The sequence below is a fragment of the Lathyrus oleraceus genome, chromosome 2 (assembly GCF_024323335.1).
Source record: "Lathyrus oleraceus cultivar Zhongwan6 chromosome 2, CAAS_Psat_ZW6_1.0, whole genome shotgun sequence".
NCBI classification, from domain to species: domain Eukaryota; kingdom Viridiplantae; phylum Streptophyta; class Magnoliopsida; order Fabales; family Fabaceae; genus Lathyrus; species Lathyrus oleraceus.
In genome coordinates this window covers 241,968,359-241,986,810 of record NC_066580.1, presented here as the reverse complement: position 1 = coordinate 241,986,810, position 18,452 = coordinate 241,968,359, and the positions used below count along the sequence as shown (strand labels likewise).

General features: G+C 40.8%; 1 non-coding gene across 1 annotated transcript; it reads left to right on the top strand.

Moving 5' to 3' along the window:
• The first annotated feature begins 13,184 nt into the window (after positions 1-13,184).
• Positions 13,185-13,291, top strand: LOC127125127 (small nucleolar RNA R71). The gene has a single exon (XR_007804586.1). It is a non-coding gene; the product is annotated as a small nucleolar RNA R71 (small nucleolar RNA).
• The last annotated feature ends 5,161 nt before the right edge of the window (positions 13,292-18,452 follow it).

Sequence of the window (18,452 nt, the reverse complement as noted above, 5' to 3'; positions counted from 1 at the left end):
CGGTCTGGGTTTTCAGCAAGGTTCGTTAGCTGCTAGATCAGAGGATATGCAACTTAGCTTCCGTAGTAGAGGGTTCATTCATGGTAATGAACAACACTTAGCTGTTGTGCTAGAGGACGACGAAGAGGAAGACTGCACCAATTTTGTGACGCATGGAAAGGCTTGCAACAATTGGATTGCTGTTGATATTCTTAGTATTTTGCATCGATCTAACTAATTTCTTTTATTTGTTTTTGAAAAATCCTTCACCTATGCCAAAGGGAGAAATGAACATTGTTAGGCATTTCAAATTTGATCATCAATAAAATTAATTCTATTCATCCACATCTATGATGTTTTGTTTTTACTTTTTGCTTTATTCTGAAAATGGTAATCACAAAAAACATAAATAAATAATATAATTGTCCATCTGTATAATATTTGGCCACAAATTCACTTCTCTAAAATCAAAATATCAAATCATTATGCAGGTTAGTTCCTAACCCCATTGAATACAATGATCCTTCTCCTTCTCCAAATTTTGAATTCCCTGTGTTTGAGGCTGAGGAGGAAAGTGATGAAGAAGTGAGTGATGAATTGTCTCGTCTTCTTGAGCATGAAGGAAAAGCCATTCAGCCATTCGAAGAACAGATTGAGTTAGTCAACCTGGGTTCCGAAGATGATGTGAAGGAATTCAAGATTGGGTCTCGACTGTGTCCAGATTGGAAGAAGGGGTTGGTTGATCTTCTTCGAGAGTATTCAGATGTGTTTGCTTGGTCCTATCAAGACATGCCTTGTTTGGATTATGATATTGTGGAGCATAGATTGCCGTTGAAGCCATAATGCCGGCCAGTCAAGTAGAAGTTGAGAAGAATGCATTCTGATATGGCAGTGAAGATCAAAGAAGAAGTGAGAAGCAGATTGATGCTGGTTTCCTTGTGACTGCTGAGTATCCGCAATGGGTGGCCAATATTGTGCCTGTGCCGAAGAAAGATAGAAAAGTCCGTATGTGTGTTGACTATAGAGATTTGAATAAAGCCAGTCTGAAAGATGATTTCCCTCTGCCACACATTGATATGTTGGTAGACAACACTGCTAAATTCAAAGTCTTTTCGTTTATGGATGGATTTTACGGATATAATCAGATCAAGATGGCACCCGAAGATATGGAGAAGACCACATTCATTACACCTCGGGGAACATTCTGTTATAGAGTGATGCCTTTCGGTTTGAAGAATGCTGGTGCAACTTACCAAAGACCAATGACTACTCTTTTTCATGATATGATGCATAAAGAGATTGAAGTTTATGTCAGTGACATGATTGCTAAATCAATTAATGAAGATGAACATGTTGAGCATTTGTTAAAGTTATTCCAGCGTTTGAGGAAATATAAACTCCGCTTGAATCCCAATAAGTGTACTTTTGGTGTTCGTTCTGGTAAGTTATTGGGCTTTATTATCAGCGAGAAGGGTATTGAAGTTGATCCTGCCAAGGTCAAAGCAATACAAGAGATGCCTGCGCCCAAAACTGAGAAGCAAGTCAGAGGTTTTCTCGGCCGTTGAATTATATCTCAAGATTCATTTCACACATGACTGCCACATGTGCGCCTATATTCAAGCTTCTTCGGAAAGATCTGTCTTGTGATTGGACCGAAGACTGCCAAAAAGCTTTTGATAGTATCAAAGAATATCTGCCTGAACCTCCGATTTTGTCTCCACCTGTTGAAGGAAGACCATTGATCATGTATTTGACTGTGCTTGAAGATAGTATGGGTTATGTTCTTGGTCAGCAAGATGAGACTGGAAAGGAAGAATTTGCAATTTACTACCTCAGTAAGAAGTTCACCGACTGTGAGACTCGGTATTCTATGCTAGAAAAGACTTATTGCGCATTGGCTTGGGCTGCTAAGCGTCTGCGTCAGAATATGTTGAATCATACCACTTGGTTGATATCCAAAATGGATCCAATCAAGTGTATATTTGAGAAGCCTGCTTTAACTGGGAGAATTTCCCATTAGCAGATGTTATTATAAGAGTATGATATCGAATACCGATCTCAGAAAGCGATCAAAGGTAGTATCGTGGCTGACCATATGGCTCACCAACCAATTGAAGATTATCAGTCAGTGCAGTATGACTTTCCTGGTGAAGAGATCTTGTACTTGAAAATGAAAGACTGTGATGAACCATTGCTTGAAGAAGGGTGATGCTTGTCGTGACTATATATAAAATATAGTCTATCGGGTACTTGGCTGGAAGTGCACAGTCCAATCGCTTTAGTTTTAAAAGATATCGATCCCACAGGGACCTATGGTCAAACTAGTGCTACTAACGTGACTATGTTTAAGCTAAGGGAATGATTAGTAGAAGTTTGGGGGCAAAATAGTAAATCTAAGGGAAATTTAGTTTTAAGAAATAATTGATGGAAGGAATCAGTATGCAACGCATTAATTGTTAGGGATTCGATAAGTCACCGGTGAATAGTTTAAACGCCAAATATCTCTCAGTAGAAAATATTTATTTAAAAGGCTTTATCTCACACTCTCGTGATTGTTGATTCGGCCTATAGCTTTAAGTCAGAATGTACGCTCTCGCTGTCCCATTTGAAGTTAAAATTACTTTTTGAAAATAAATAAGTTCTAATTGTTTTTAAAGTGCTCTCGCTGTTTTTAAACTCAATGCCTAATTTTTACTATCCAGCTTGAGCCTCACGCTCTCGCGATTGTTGGTTCTCACCTTAGTTAATTTTCCACTCTCGTGGCAAAACTGTATTAAATAGCTTCTCACGCTTTTGTGATAAAGTTAATTAAATTTAAATTAAAAACCCCAGCCTAAAAGATTGTTTGAGAAAAAGAGTTTTCACCGATTATTATTAAATCCCATCAAATTAAATTGTTACATACTGATACCGGTAATTTAGCTGGACATGTTAAATAGCGCAAACACAGAGCATATACAGATTAACAGTGCGGCAGACATAATTATAACAATAACAAGGCAATAATAATAATTTAATAAAAACCTGGCAATTGGATTAACAGAGTACGGCGAATCTTCGAGTACTTGAGCAGTCCTCCACAAGTCGGTAGGATTCTGCTTCTTCAATACAATTGCTTACTAAATTAAATAAAGTGTAGTAGTTCCCCAGTGTAGGAAACTACTACTATGGCTAACTGGAAAACGGAAAGGAAAAGGGAAAAAGGAAATTCTAAAAAGAATGGCGAATGAACTAAGGCAACGGAAACAAAGTTGCTGAAAAGAAAATAACTAAAAAGCTAGAATGCTGTAAAAATTCAATTGCAGAGTGTAAGTGTCGATGTTCCAATTTTCCAACTTTGGTCCTTTATATAATGCCTTGATAGGTCTTGGCGGTTGAGGAAATTAAGGAAGACTCGTTGAATGAGGAATCTTTGGGGGAGTCAAGCTGTTGGAGAGAATTTAGGCACGTTTGGATACCTCTGGCTGACTGTTTCAAAGCGTAAAACTTGGCCGTGTGATGTTCGTCACGGGCCTGTGACGGTCGTCACAGGCTGGGTCGTGACGGTCATCGGGAAGCTTGTGACGGTCGTCACATCAACAAATTCTGCATTCTGGTTTTCTGCTTTTTCCTGTGCTTTCTCATCTGTTTCTTCTTCTTTTTCTTCCTTTTCTTCATTTTGCTCATTAATGCTTGGAGATTTAAATACCTGCAAAAACAACTCGAATACTTGCAGAATAATCGGGATATTAATTAAAATGGTATGATCTTTAAGTGTAAATCAAGGCAAATATCTGCTGTGTTTTCGCGTTATCAAACTCCCCTAAACTTGAATCTTTGCTTGTCCTCAAGCAAATACAATTTGAAAACAAAGTTAAACGCGAATACATTACCCATTCGTACGTGGTTGTCAGGTGGATTGTTAAGATGGCCGATATTCGAGTAAAACACTAAAGCTACAGTGACGACACGAGCATTATGCATAAGCGTAGATCTCTCCTTTGCACAAGCCAATTCGAATCATGCCATTATAGCTCAACCTAGTGTCTCTCGTTCCTATTTCACCCGGTTTCATTCTGGCGCAATCACATTAAGCCCTTTGCCTCCGCACGCACTTAGTGAGGTAGCCGGTTAGTAACTTTGATCCTTTTCTTAGCATGAGGGTCTGGTACACTAGTGCGGTACCCCTTTATATATATATATATATATATATATATATATATATATATATATATCCCCTTTTTGAAGGTCGTGGGGGATCGAGTTGTAGTTCGCCCTACCGAGTCCAGTACCAGGTACCTCTGGACCAACCAACTGGGGTTTCTGTTCCTTCTTTTTGTATATCTTTGCAACCTTTTATATGGTTCGTTTATCAATTTCTTGATAGCAACAATATGAAGGAATTTCTTAATTTGTAGGCATCAAACACTTATATTCATCGGCTCTCCACGTGGTTTGCGCTTGAGGCGGTGCTGACTGCTAGTATAAACTACTAGGGGTAAATCTAGAATGGAGACTTAAGGTGTCGGTATAATGGTTATTCAAACTGATCTCGTAGAAGTGAGGGATCTAGGGTGTCAGGACGGTATCAATCTTGTTAGATCTTTCTTAGTTTTCCTAACAAAACCTTTGCAAGACAACCTATATACTCGTAGGGTATGCATTTAATCTTAAGGAAAAAAATATTTGTTATGCCAAAATATGTATAAATGATCGATAAGGACAAACAAACAAAAATTGTATTGGCTGAAAATACTAACAATAGAAACAAGTAGAGGAGTGATAAGGATTTCCTCCCATATTTAATGAATGCATTATCCTCAATGCGACAGTATACAAAATAAAAAGAAAGAAACAAATGTCACTACTCGTCGTTACGCTGTTGCCTTCTGCGTGCTCTGGCTCTTGCTCTTGCGCGCTCACCTCTCCCTCGCTGGGTGGGATCCAACCCTACATGCTAAGTGTACTCCTGGATGGCATCTACGCGATAAGTCAGGGCACTCATCTATTCTGAAAGATCCACCATCCCCTGATCATGCCAGTTTGCATAATCGTGCTGATCCCGCTGCATTTGTTGGATTGCTTGCATCATTTCTGTCTGGCGGTCTTCCATTCTTTGGTTGTGTCGCAGCATCTCAGCATAGATGTTTTCCATGGAGGCGGGTCTTTGTTCGCTTCTCTGCTGTCCTCGGGAAGAAGTCTCTGCAGCGTACTCCTGAGGTGGTTGTGGCATGCCTCGGTCAAGCTCCTCCTCGACTTCATCTGCTCCATTACCAGGATTTCCTTCATTTGCCTCGGGGGCATCCAGATCAAAAATCCAATTTGACATATTTTTCGAATCTATGCGGTTCCTGTTGGGCATGATGATGCTCCGAACTACCTTGTTTCTGACAACAGGATGATACTTCTTGTCGTCTCTCGCTTTGATAAGGTGTGAAGCACGACAGTAGTCGATGTCGAGAAATTATGCCTGTAAGGCTCGTAAGTTGGCTAGCCTATCTCCCAAATTCAAGCCTAGTGCTATGGAGGTGATGATTCCCCCAAAATAAAACGTCGGGCTGCCTCTCATGCACGCAGCCTGGATGTTGGCTAGTAGGAAAGGAGTGACATTGAACGCAATTGGGGCAAACACACAATGAAGAAGGAAAAGTTCCTTGAAGTTTACCTTATGATTGCTGACTCTTCCAAAAACTGTGTGCCCTAGGACTCGGTGGAAATATCTAATGGTTGGGTTGTGAATATATGTTGCGTTAAGCGTATCCCAGCTCATGGCATTCATGTTGGTGAGGTTGTGCCAAACTTGAAATGCTATCTCTGACCATCCGTCAGGGATACAGCAGTGAATTCCTTCTCCATGTCGGAAACCAAGCATTCACGCTATCTGGGTTTGATATAGGGAATACTCGGTGCCGAACATTCTAAATATGGCGACTCTGGTGAGAAATTGAGTTGTGCCAGGGGGTGTGATATATGAGTAGGAACTCAGAAATTCCAGGGTCAACGCTTCGTAGGTTGGTTGCGGTGTGGTACACAGCTGCGTTAGGCTGGAGTTTGTCAGCATCCACTCCACGCCCTCCAAAAGTCCTAGCTCTGTCAGGCATTCATTATCAACATACCTCTTGCTTGAACTGAGTTTTGGTAGAACTTGAGGTAGTTGTCTCTTTGGCGTTCACTGGCTTCTCCATTTCGGAATACGACGGTTGAAAGGTCGGGAATGGCTCTTTCTTGATGGGCCATTGATAAGGTGTATGAAACTTTTGGTGTTGGTGGGTGAGATGGAATATTGTGAGTTACACGCTTGAAAAAAATGTAAAGAATTGAATAATGGAGAGCAGAGTGGTATGAGAGTAGTGATTGATGAGGAAGAAGAGAGGAAGAGCGCCTGCATTTATAGGCGAGCTCTCTGGAGTTCGTGACGGTCGTCACAGGGGTGTGACGGTCGTCACGCGCAACGGGTGCGTAACGGTCGTCTGCAACGGTCAGATGCTCGTAACGGTCATTTGCATGCCGTGTGACGATCGTGGTAGATCCGTGACGGTCGTCACGTTTGTGAGATGGGCGTCACCCTATATGTGACGGTCGTCACACGCTGATTTTCAATTTTCTCATCAAAGGTTGCAACAGTTTTTTAATTAAAGTAGCATATGATAACAGTATAGTATGATGACTGAGCAATTGAATTTAAAAGCATAAATGAATAAATAAATAAATAAATGAATAAGCAGAAATAAATGAATAGCAATTGAATTAATAAATTGAAATTAAATGTAACATAGGAAAAAAAATAGTAACGATAACATAGCAAACAAAAGTAATAAAGTAATTAAACAAAAGTAATAAAATAAATGTGCTCCCTCCCCACACAAAATAGAGCAGTGTTCTCATTGCTTAGTGTGAGTAGGAGAAATCAATGGTCAGTAGTATTAGCCACGGTTTTGTCCCAATGCAGCTACAACTTCGTCCAGGAGATGAAACTGCTCGACGGCTATATCCATCAGACCTAAGATATCAAGACGCATGATCTTTATCTCTTCTTTCACAATTGTGATTTCAGCTTGGAAACCATTTAGACGGGTGAGAAGCATGGCAAGATTATCAGCATATGATGGAGGAACCAGTTCATCAATGTTATAGTAGTTGGGAGGTGTTTCAGGATCAAATTCTTCTACATGGATAGTGTCATTGATATACTCATATTTGAGCGGTGTCTCGGGAGGTGAAGTTGGATCAATAGGGTGTTCATCTAAGTCATAAAGCCAGTTATTGCGGTTGTGAACACTCATTCTCTCATGGTTAGGCAAGGTAAATAGTTGAACCACTTCGTTATTGATTAGATAATCAAAAGTATCCGGCCCAAGGTTGCCTATAATTCTACGGTTAAGGCAAAACTCGATATCCATGGGTCGGATGTTTCCAAATGGTACATGTTCGTAAATTGGGTGTCTAAGTCCGATGGCGTCTGCTATCATGGTTACTAGGCCACCTATTATTATTGGGGTACGGTTGTTCTTAGCAAGGTGAACAAATCTCTCCATCATGAATGTCACGATATTGACATGTCGACCTTGATCGACACATAGCAAGACGAAAAGTTCATCGTGAGACACTATGGTGTTGTTTTCTTCCTTACCAAATAGGGTGTGGGCCAGTATTTTATGAAAGTATCAAATAGCAGGGTTATGGATCATTTGTGAGTGCATCTCATTCGGGTATGGGTTTGAGTCTCCAGTTAAGCTACCCCAAAAGTCATCTAGGTCGATGTCATCGATTAGTTCCTCCTGGCGGGTAGTAAAGACGAAAGGGCCACTAGGAAATCCTAGGAGGTCAGCAAGGTCTCGACGGCTATAGGTGAAGTCCATGCTAAACAGCCTAAAGGATATAAACCCTTTGTTAAGTCCGTAGCCATGCTCGGGGTCGTAAACCAGGGAGCTAAGGAATTCTAAGGTTAGTTCACGGTACGTGACAAACTGTCTCTTAATGACTGTGATCTCCCACCCAAGCTGGTTAAACACAAATAGGATGCTATCTCGGATACCTAACTTATCCATGGTAGGTCCATCATAATATATGGTCAATGCCATATCCTTCCGAGCTAGATAATCATACCGCCTTCTTTGAACTCTGCCTCTGAAAACTGTATCTACTTGTTGCATGATGAAAGTAAGTAACTAACTAGTTAGTAATTTTCTTGTTTATCAGTATCCAATATGTCTAAGTTAGTAACTAGATGCAACAAGAATGACTGCAAAGAATCAAGCAGAGGGTAGCAAAAAAATAAAGAAGAAAAGCAAAGAAGGAAAATAGTTTGTAACAAAGATAACAAAAAAAAGGGGTGGGTTGTCTCCCACTAAGCACTTTGTTTAATGTCGTAAGTTCGACAGTGGCGTCGCGGTGTACTAGGTTTGGGGTTGAGCAGGCAGCTCTATGAGTCTGAGACTGTTCAAATAGTCTCTATTTTCAATATTATGATAGTGCTTTAATCGCTGCCCGTTTACTATAAAAGGTTCACGGTTCCTACCTTTTATTTCTATCGCACCGCTGTTGAGGACTTTGGTGATCTCGAAAGGGCCGGACCACCTAGATTTGAGTTTTCCTGGAAAAAGTTTAAGTCTTGAATTGAATAGTAGCACTATGTCGCCGATATTAAACTCCTTCATAGAAATGCATTTGTCATGCCATCTTTTAGTTCGCTCTTTGTATATCCTAGCATTCTCATATGCGTTCAGTCTCAGCTCTTCTAATTCGTGGATGTCCAGAATCCGTTTCTCGCCTGCGGAAGTATAATTTATATTTAGGGTATTCATTGCCCAATATGATTTGTGTTCTAATTCCACAGGGAGGTGACATGATTTACCATAGACTAGTTTAAAGGGTGTGGTTCCTATCGGGGTTTTGTAAGCCATCCTGTAGGCCCACAAAGCTTCGTTTAGTTTAGATGACCAGTCTTTTCTGGATATTCCTACAGTCTTCTCTAGAATTTGTTTGATTTCTTGATTCGAGACTTCGACTTGCCCGCTAGTTTGTGGATGATATGGTTGCTACACGGTGTCGGACTCCATACTTCAGAAGAAGTTTTCCAAAGATATTCGATATGAAGTGGGAGCCACCGTCACTAACTACTAGTTTTGGCACACCGAATCTAGGAAAGATAATGTTCTTGAATAACTTAATCACTACTCGTGTGTCATTTGTTGGAGAAGCTACCGCCTTGATCCATTTTGAAACATAGTCGACAGCAACGAGTATGTACTTATTACCAAAAGAAGATGGGAATGGTCCAATGAAGTCAATCCCCCATTCATCGAAGACTTCCACTTCTAAGATTCCCGTTTGTGGCATTTCATCGCGTCTTGAGATGTTGCCAGTGCGTTGGCACTGGTCGCATTTTATAACCGCGTTATGGACATCTTTCCATAGAGTAGGCCAAAAGAGGTCTGATTGCAGGATCTTAGTACAGGTCTTTGAGGTACTTGCATGCCCTCCATAGGGAGTGGAATGGCAATGAGAGATTATATCATCTATTTCATCCTCAGGAACACATCGACGGAAAATACCGTCGGTACGTCTTTTGAAAAGCAGCGGTTCATCCCAGTAGTATTGTTTCAGATCGTGAAAGAATTTCTTCTTTTGTTGGTAAGATAGGTCCGGTGGAAGTACTCCGACAGCTAGGTAGTTGACAAAATCAGCATACCATGGCAGAGTTGTATTCGCATGTATTTCTTCCACGGATTCTTCTATTTCTGTATCGTTTAATGTTAGTTCAGATATATCGCTTTCCATTTGGGCTATGAGTCGTTCGTAAGGGAAATCATCATTAATTGGAATTTGTTCAGGTTTATTCCCTTCGATTCGTGATAAGTGGTCTGCTACTACGTTTTCAGTACCTTTCTTATCTTTTATCTCTAAGTCAAATTCTTGTAAGAGCAGGATCCATCTTAAAAGTCTTGGTTTGGCATCCTTCTTACTTAGCAGATATCTAATAGCGGCGTGATCGGTATAGATGATAATTTTCGCCCCTACTAGGTAGGAACGGAATTTGTCCAAGGCGAACACGACGGCTAGAAGTTCCTTTTAAGTGGTGGCGTAGTTCATTTGGGCTGGATCTAGTGTTCTACTTGCATAGTAAATAGCATGAAGCTTCTTATCCTTTCTTTGTCCCAGTATTGCGCCTACTGCATAATCACTTGCATCACACATGATTTCAAAAGGTAATCTCCAGTCAGGTGGTTGCATTATGGGTGCGGTGATTAAAGATGTTTTCAGTTGGTTGAACGTTGTTAAACATTTTTCATCAAATATGAAATCAGCGTCTTTCATTAATAAACCTGTAAGTGGCTTGGTAATTTTCGAGAAATCTTTAATGAAACGTCGGTAGAAACCGACGTGTCCTAAAAAGCTTCGTATTTCTCGTACGGTTTTTGGAGGTTGAAGGTTCTCTATGATTTCGATTTTAGCTTTGTCTACTTCAATTCCTCTATCAGATACTACGTGACCTAACATGATTCCTTGTTGAACCATGAAATGGCATTTCTCCCAATTTAAAACGAGGTTTACTTTCACGAGTCTTTCGAGTACCATTTCAAGGTTTGATAGACATCCTTCAAAACTCTGCCCACAAACAGAAAAATCGTCCATAAAGACTTCCATGATGTCATCTATAAAATCGGCGAAGATTGCCATCATGCATCTTTGAAATGTTGCGGGAGCGTTGCATAGTCCAAATGGCATTCGTCTGTAAGCGAATGTACCATAAGGGCATGTGAAGGTAGTCTTTTCTTGGTCGTCATGATGGATTGGGATTTGAAAGAATCCTGAATAACCGTCTAGATAGAAAAAGTGAGAATGCTTAGCCAATCATTCAAGCATTTGGTCAATGAAGGGTAGATGGAAATGATCCTTCAGAGTGGCTTTGTTTAGTTTTCTATAGTCGATGCACATTCTACTTCCGGTCACAACTCTTTGTGCTATAGATTTACCCTTCTCGTTCTTAACAACTGTAACACCCCCTTTCTTGGGTACTACATGAACGGGGCTAACCCATTGACTATCGGAGATTGGGTATATGATTCCAGCATCTAGAAGTTTCTTTACTTCATCCTTGACTACCGTACTTAGGATTGGGTTGATCCTTCTTTGGTGTTCTCTATAGGTTTTACAATCTTCCTCCAGCATGATGCGATGCATACAGATAGAAAGACTTATTCCTTTTAGATCGGCGATGTTATATCCTAACGCAGTTGGATATTTTCTTAGGACATCTAGTAATTTCTTAGTTTCCATTTGTCCCAAGTCAGCGTTGACTATTACTGGTCTTTTCAGTTCAGTGTCTAGGAATTCGTATCTTAGGTTCTTTGGTAGTGCTTTTAATTCCAAGTCAGGTTTCTTTGGGCATGGCATGTGGTTGGGCGTAAGTGCCAAGCATTCGCTTAGACTTTATTTTTGGTATGGTTCATGCCAATTATCGTCTTCAAAGATTGGAGGGATTTGGATTTTCATTATATCAAAGTATGTGGTTTCTTGCATCTCCATCTCTCTCACGCACTCGTCTATGAAATCAAGTAGATAACAGGTATCGTCTATAGCTGGCGCTTGTAAGAATTGGGTCAAGATGAATGCAACCTTTTCCTCCCCAACTTCGAATGTCAGCTTACCTCTCTTTACGTCTATTATAGCTCCGGCGATAGCCAAGAATGGCCTTCCTAATATAATAGGTGTACTGGTATCTTCTTTGATGTCCATGATTATGAAGTCTGTAGGAATATAGAATTGTCCTACACGTACAGGGACATTATCTAGTATACAGACAGGATATTTGATTGAGCGGTCAGCTAATTGAACAAACATCTTGGTTGGTCTTAATTCTCCCATACTGAGCCTTTTACAAATGGTTAAGGGCATTACACTAATGTTGGCACCTAGATCGCATAGGGCTTTGTCTATGACGAATTTTCCAATGACACAGGGTATGGAGAAACTACCTGGGTCTTTTAGTTTGGGAGGCATGTTATTCTGGATTATTGCGTTACACTCGGCAGTAAGTGTAACTGTTTCGTTATCCTCAATCTTTTTGTTATTGGATAGGATTTCCTTAAGAAATTTGGCATAGGAGGGCATCTGTGTGATGGATTCTGTAAAGGGTATCGTAATGTTTAGTTGCTTCAGAAGTTCAACAAATTTCCTAAATTGACTTGTAGTTTTAGAACTTGTGAGTCTTTGGGGATACAGAATGGGTGGTTTATAAGGAGGTGGAGGCACATAAGGTTTTTCTTTCTCTTCGGACTCTTGGGTATTATCTTCTATTTCCTTTGGTTTATTCACCTGCTCAGTTGAGGTTTTTTTTGGTTTTTTGGTACATGGCAGGGTTTTGGAGTCTTGGATCTACGAGTCCGTCTACTTCTTTTCCACTCCTCAGTATAACGGCATTTGCATGTCCTTTTGGATTAGGTTGCGGCTGTCCAGGAAATGTTCCAGCTGGAGCGGCTGTAGATGCTTGATGTTGAGCCACTTGTGAAATTTGTGTTTCAAGCATTTTATTATGGGTGGCTAAGGCGTCTACTTTGTTCGCTAGTTGTTTAAGTTGCTCACTAGTATGTATGTTTTGGTTCAAGAAGTCTTTGTTTGTTTGAGCTTGGGTAGCTATAAAGCTTTCCATCATTAATTCGAGATTTGACTTCCTAGGCATGTTAGGAGCATTATTAGCTGGCTTTTGATATCTAGGCGGAACAGCTGGCGCTTGGCCAGGTGCATACAGGGCGTTGTTATTCTTATACGAGAAATTAGGATGGTTTTTCCAACCTGGGTTGTAGGTATTCGAATAGGGATTTCCTTGTGTGTAATTCACTTGATTGGTTGGGACTACTGCTAATATTTTACATTCTTGTGCAGTGTGTCCAGGGTTTCCACATAACTCACAGTTTGGAGTTACAGCAACCACTGTGGCTACGGGTGGTATAGTCAAGTTGTTTAATTTTTGAACAAGGGCATCTACCTTTGCATGAACATGGTCAAGGCTACTGATTTCGTACATTCCACCCTTTGTCTGGGACTTTTCTATTGGAGTTCTTTCTCTTCCCCATTGGCAATGGTTTTGGGCCATGTTTTCAATGAGTTGATAGGCTTTGTTGTATGGCTTATCCATAAGTGCACCGCCCGCGGCAGCGTCTACTGTCAGTCTTGTGTTATACAGAAGCCCATTGTAAAATGTGTGAATGATCACCCAGTCTTCGAGACCATGATGTGGACATATCCTCATCATGTCCTTGTATCTCTCCCACGTTTCATAGAGAGATTCCATATCTTTTTGTCGAAATCCGTTGATTTGAGCTCTCATCATAGCAGTTTTGCTCGGCGAAAAATATCAAGATAAGAAAACGTTCTTCAGTTCTTCCCATGTTGTAACGGAGTTGGATGGCAAGGATTGCAACCAAGCCCAAGCTCTGTCTCTTAGTGAGAAAGGAAAGAGGCGCAGTCTTATCGCATCTTGAGATACACCATTCGCCTTTACAGTATCTGTGTACTGCACAAACTTGGTCAGGTATTCATTAGGATCGTCCTTAGGATTTCCAGCAAATTGATGTTGTTGGACGACTGATAATAGTGAGGGTTTCAGCTCGAAATCGTTTCGATTGATAGCGGGGGCAGCAATGTTGTTGTGAGGTTCTTGTTGGGACGGGGTAGCGTAGAATTTAAGAGGACGATTTTGTGGTCCTTCTTCAGCCATGGTTGGTTTTTCTTCTGGTTTAGGAGGAGAGAAGATATCGGGAATATCGTACTTTTGTTGATATTCTTGTATTCGGCATCTGTCATACCCCAAAATTTGCCCGCTGATATTACAAAGCATTCCTCAAGACCCTCTGACTTGTTCGGCAAGGCACTAATATCAAATGGACAAAAGCCCAGCTCACAACAGGCCCAATCCAAAGGCGGCCCAAAATAGCTAGCTCGCTAGGCGAGCAGTCCCTTCGCCTAGCGAACATTTCATCATGACACTCGCCCAGCGAAGCATCAGATCCAGAAAAAAGCCCAGAACTAGCTTGCTCGCTAGGCGAGCAATTCCTTCGCCTAGCGAATCTTGCGAAAATTTGAGGTTTTGGACCTCCTTTTAAGCCCATTAGGTCACCACCACTGCTACTATAAATACCAGCTCCTCAGCCACGAAAATAACACACAGATCCAGAGGGAGAAACACAGAAACACACGAGCAGACGGACGAAGGACGGAAACCCTGGTGCAAAAACCCTGCTAACCTGAAGGCAGCCCATCCGCGCCGAAGCTACCGCCGCCCAACTCAATCCGGCCTTCAGGCGATCAATCCCTTTCACTATTGCAATTGCATACAGGTTTGCGTATCACCGCTGTTTTACGTTTCCAATTGATCTTCTTTACATACCTGATGCATTCCGATTAAAGTTTTGATATGTAAACTGATTTTGCATGTGAATCCAAGTATGAACATCCTGTATAATTATATATGCTATGCCTATAATTCAATGCCATGAAAGTGCAGGTTTTTGGAAGTCATGCTGCAGTCAAATTCCAAACCCGTGGCCGCTCGCTAGCTCATCGCTAAGCGAGCCTGCAGCGAGCCTTCGCTAGGCGAAGCAGAGGCGAACGGGACAGTGGCTGCTTTGTCTCTTTGTTGTCCATTTTATGTTTATCTAATCATGTTTCTGCATCATTTGGCCTGAATTCCTGATGTTATGTTTATTTTATGGTGCAATTTCCAATTGTATTTTACCTCAATACTCTAATTCGTGTGTTACATGGTGTAAAGGCTAGCATACTTCCAAAGAAACGGCCGGCTAGGCATGCTTCTTTAGGTGTGGACATTCTTGAGGAGATGGCTTTTGGGTGACTTAAGTTTAATGTGGAGATTCATCTTGAATCACCAAGCTTTTTTTTAATGTATTGAGTTCATCGATTTACTGTGGACCGAATTACCTAATTGATTACTGCTATTTAATTAATTGTTAAAATCCGGACTTTAAAATAATAATATCGGACCTCTCTTCATTACCCCACGATTGCGTAATACGGTCATGTCCCGCGAATGTGGGGATACCCTTAGCAAAGACCCTTCGGTTAAATCATCATGGTCCCTCGGATGTTGCCTTCGAAAATACAATTTTGTCCCTCGATGACCCTTCAGTGTAGCCTACGGTTAAATGATGATCGTCCCTTCGAATGCTAAGGTATCCTTACAACTGTTGCCTTCAATGACCTATCGATGACCCTACGATGACCCTTAAACATCCAAAGGATAAAACTACTTACTTCTCAATAGTAAGGACAGTTTTACCCTCATAAGGATAGGAAACGTTCATAACGACCTTAGGAAGGTATAACTCTCAATTACTGGATCATAACCTAAAATACTTTTTACACCTCACACATTTTCAAACTATTTTTCTAAACAACTTTCAAAACTAAACGAGATAACCACTTTGTATACATTCATACAAGAATCATTACAAAGTTAAATTCTCTTTTCAAAACCTTTTCTAAACCGCTTTCAAAATCAAACGAGATAAATACTTTGTATACATTCATACGAGAATCATTACAAAGTTAAACTCTCTTTCAAACATTTTCTAAACAATTCACCAACACTTTTCAGACAAAAATATAAGTGATCCAGCAATTAAGAGCCCATGGATAACCATGGATACAAAGGGTGCTAACACCTTCCCTTTGTATAATGTACCTCCCGAACCCAAAATCTATTGAGGTCTTTCCTGTTCTTTTCCACCTTTCCTTATTGGATAAAAGAAAAGTCGGTGGCGACTCTTGCTATCCGCGACATTGCGATTAAAAGCAAAACACCCCAAGTCAGTTCACCGTATGACAGAACTGGCGACTCTGCTGGGGATAATTACAAGAGAGGTTACCTTAAAACAAGATCACTTATTCAAATTGTCTGATTTACTTTTAAGGGATTGCTTGGGTATCCTATGCTTGAGTGAAAGATCCTACACCCGGATCTAGTGTACCTTAGGTAAGTAGCAATAGATCATCACGACTATCCAGCGTATACTGGAATGGTTAAAATGATGGCTACGGTTAATGTGACACTTTGGTTGTCATGATGGTCCTCATGTTATTTGAGGAAAAATTTGGCTTCCGCGTGGTGTCATCAAAGCATTAACCAGACCTTTAGAACCCTAATTGACTCATCCTGGCCATTAGAAAGTAGTGAGCTAACTGACTTCGGTTCCGACTGGGGCTTGGTTGAGACTCGATACTACACTCCTTGAGATTGGACTTTAGGGAAGCTTCGGTCAACCACTTGGTGTTGCACTGAAGTGGACTTAAAGGAAGGTCAATGATTGGAGATCCTTCTAGAACCCGGTTACTATTCTAGGACAGGTTGAACCAACCAAACTTCAGTGGGGAGGGTACTTACCTATGGAACTCATGCAAGCCTTAAAACCTAGGAATGATGGTTGTGTGACTTGCTTGTGCTTGTTGTTTACTTAACATCATAACATCATAACATCATAACATCATGGCATTGTACTAACCATTTCGAGGACTTAGGGATCTAACTTTGCTCTGTTTTGTAAAAAAAAAAAAAAAAAAAAAAAAAAAAAAAAAAAAAAGGGTTTCCTTTTTGGTAGTTTATGCAAAGTTAAATTCCAAAAGTCCTTGAAAACATTTCATACATTGCATAGCATAACATTGCATAACCGGTACTCTAAAGGGATCAATGTTCTCACGGTTTTCCTCCAAACAGAAAAATGGACCTCGAACAAATTGTCAGAGATCTCCAGGCTCAGAATGCTCAACTCCAGAAGATGATCTTGAACTTATCCAAGGGGCAGGAGGAACTGAAGGCTCTCTTGCTCGAGAAGAAAAAAGACAAGAAACCTGTGAGTTACATTAACCCGGGAAGAAGGCTTAGGGGACAGGCTGCAGGAGTCAAGATTAGAATTCCGAAGGATCAAGAAGAAGAAACAGAGACAGATTCCGAAGATGAGAATGTTGATCTCTTCAACCCTGAGGACGGCAATGAAGATTATGAGAATGAACAGTACTCTCCAAGAGATGATAAGTACAAGTTGCTGGAAGAACGTATGCTAGCTATGGAAGGTCAGAAGACGCCCGGTCTGGACTTCGAAAGCTTGGGTCTAGTCTCTGATGTGGTCATTCCCCGCAAATTCAAGGTCCCCGCTTTCTCTAAGTATGATGGGGCATCTTGTCCTCAGATGCATCTGAGAGCTTATGTGAGAAAGATTCAGCCGTATACCACCAATAGGAAACTATGGATCCATTTCTTCCAAGAAAGTCTGGCTGGCACACAGTTGGAATGGTATTATCAGCTCGAGAGCTCTGACATCCGCACCTGGACTGATTTAGCGACAGCTTTCTACAAACACTACCAGTACAATTCTGAATTAGCGCCTACTCGGCTACAGTTGCAGAATATGACCATGGGATCTAAAGAAGGCTTCAAAGAATATGCTCAAAAATGGAGAGATTTGGCTGGCAGAGTCAAACCCCCTATGACTGATCGAGAATTAGTGGACATGTTCATGAGCACACTGACTGGCCCATTCTACGGCCATCTATTAAGGAGTTCCTCATTGGGTTTCACTGAACTTATATTAACAGGTGAACATGTTGAAAGTGGCATTCGAAGTGGAAAGATACAGGCGACTACCTCTGATCCTCCGGAGACTCCTAATGTCATCACTGCTCCTCTGCCTAATCAAGATGAGACTGTCAATGCTGTGGAAGATACTGATAACGATTATGACTTGGATAGCCGGATTTTCCCAACAATTGGTGACAGACTCGACAATTGGAAGGCTGAAGACACTATCCCGATTTCCTTTAGTCAGGAGTAATTGTTACCGCTATTTTAGTATTTCAAAAGCATTGTGTCTATACCCGGGGCATAATAGCTAATTTTAAGGGTTTGTCATTTTCATAAGCATATTCATATTCAATAAATCAATGGACTTTTTGCATTCAAATATTGCGCTCTTTATCTTTCCTGTCATTTTTCAAACAAGCTATGTTTTCTTGCACACACTCACGTAACAATTTGCCGATCCATATCCACTCTGGATCCTGTTGGTAATGACTTTGCTACTGTTCATTATGACTTCGAAAATCCGATCTACCAAGCCTAGGATGGAAGTGAGGAAGATTGTGAAGTACTAGGAGAACTTGCCGGACTGTTACTACAAGAAGAAAAGACCATACAGCCGCATGAGGAATCAATTGAAATTGTAAATCCGGGTACTGAAATAGACAAGAAAGAAGTCAGAGGTTTCTTGGGACACTTGAATTACATTGCCCGATTCATTCCACACTTGACTGCTACCTGCAAACCCATCTTCAAATTACTAAAAAGGAAAAGTCAAGAGATGGCATGGAATGATGAATAACAAAATCAGGAAATATCTCCAAGAACCTCCAATTCTGATGCTACCAGTTGAAGGAAGACTTCTAACTATGTATTCGACCGTGTTAGAAAATTCAATAGGGTG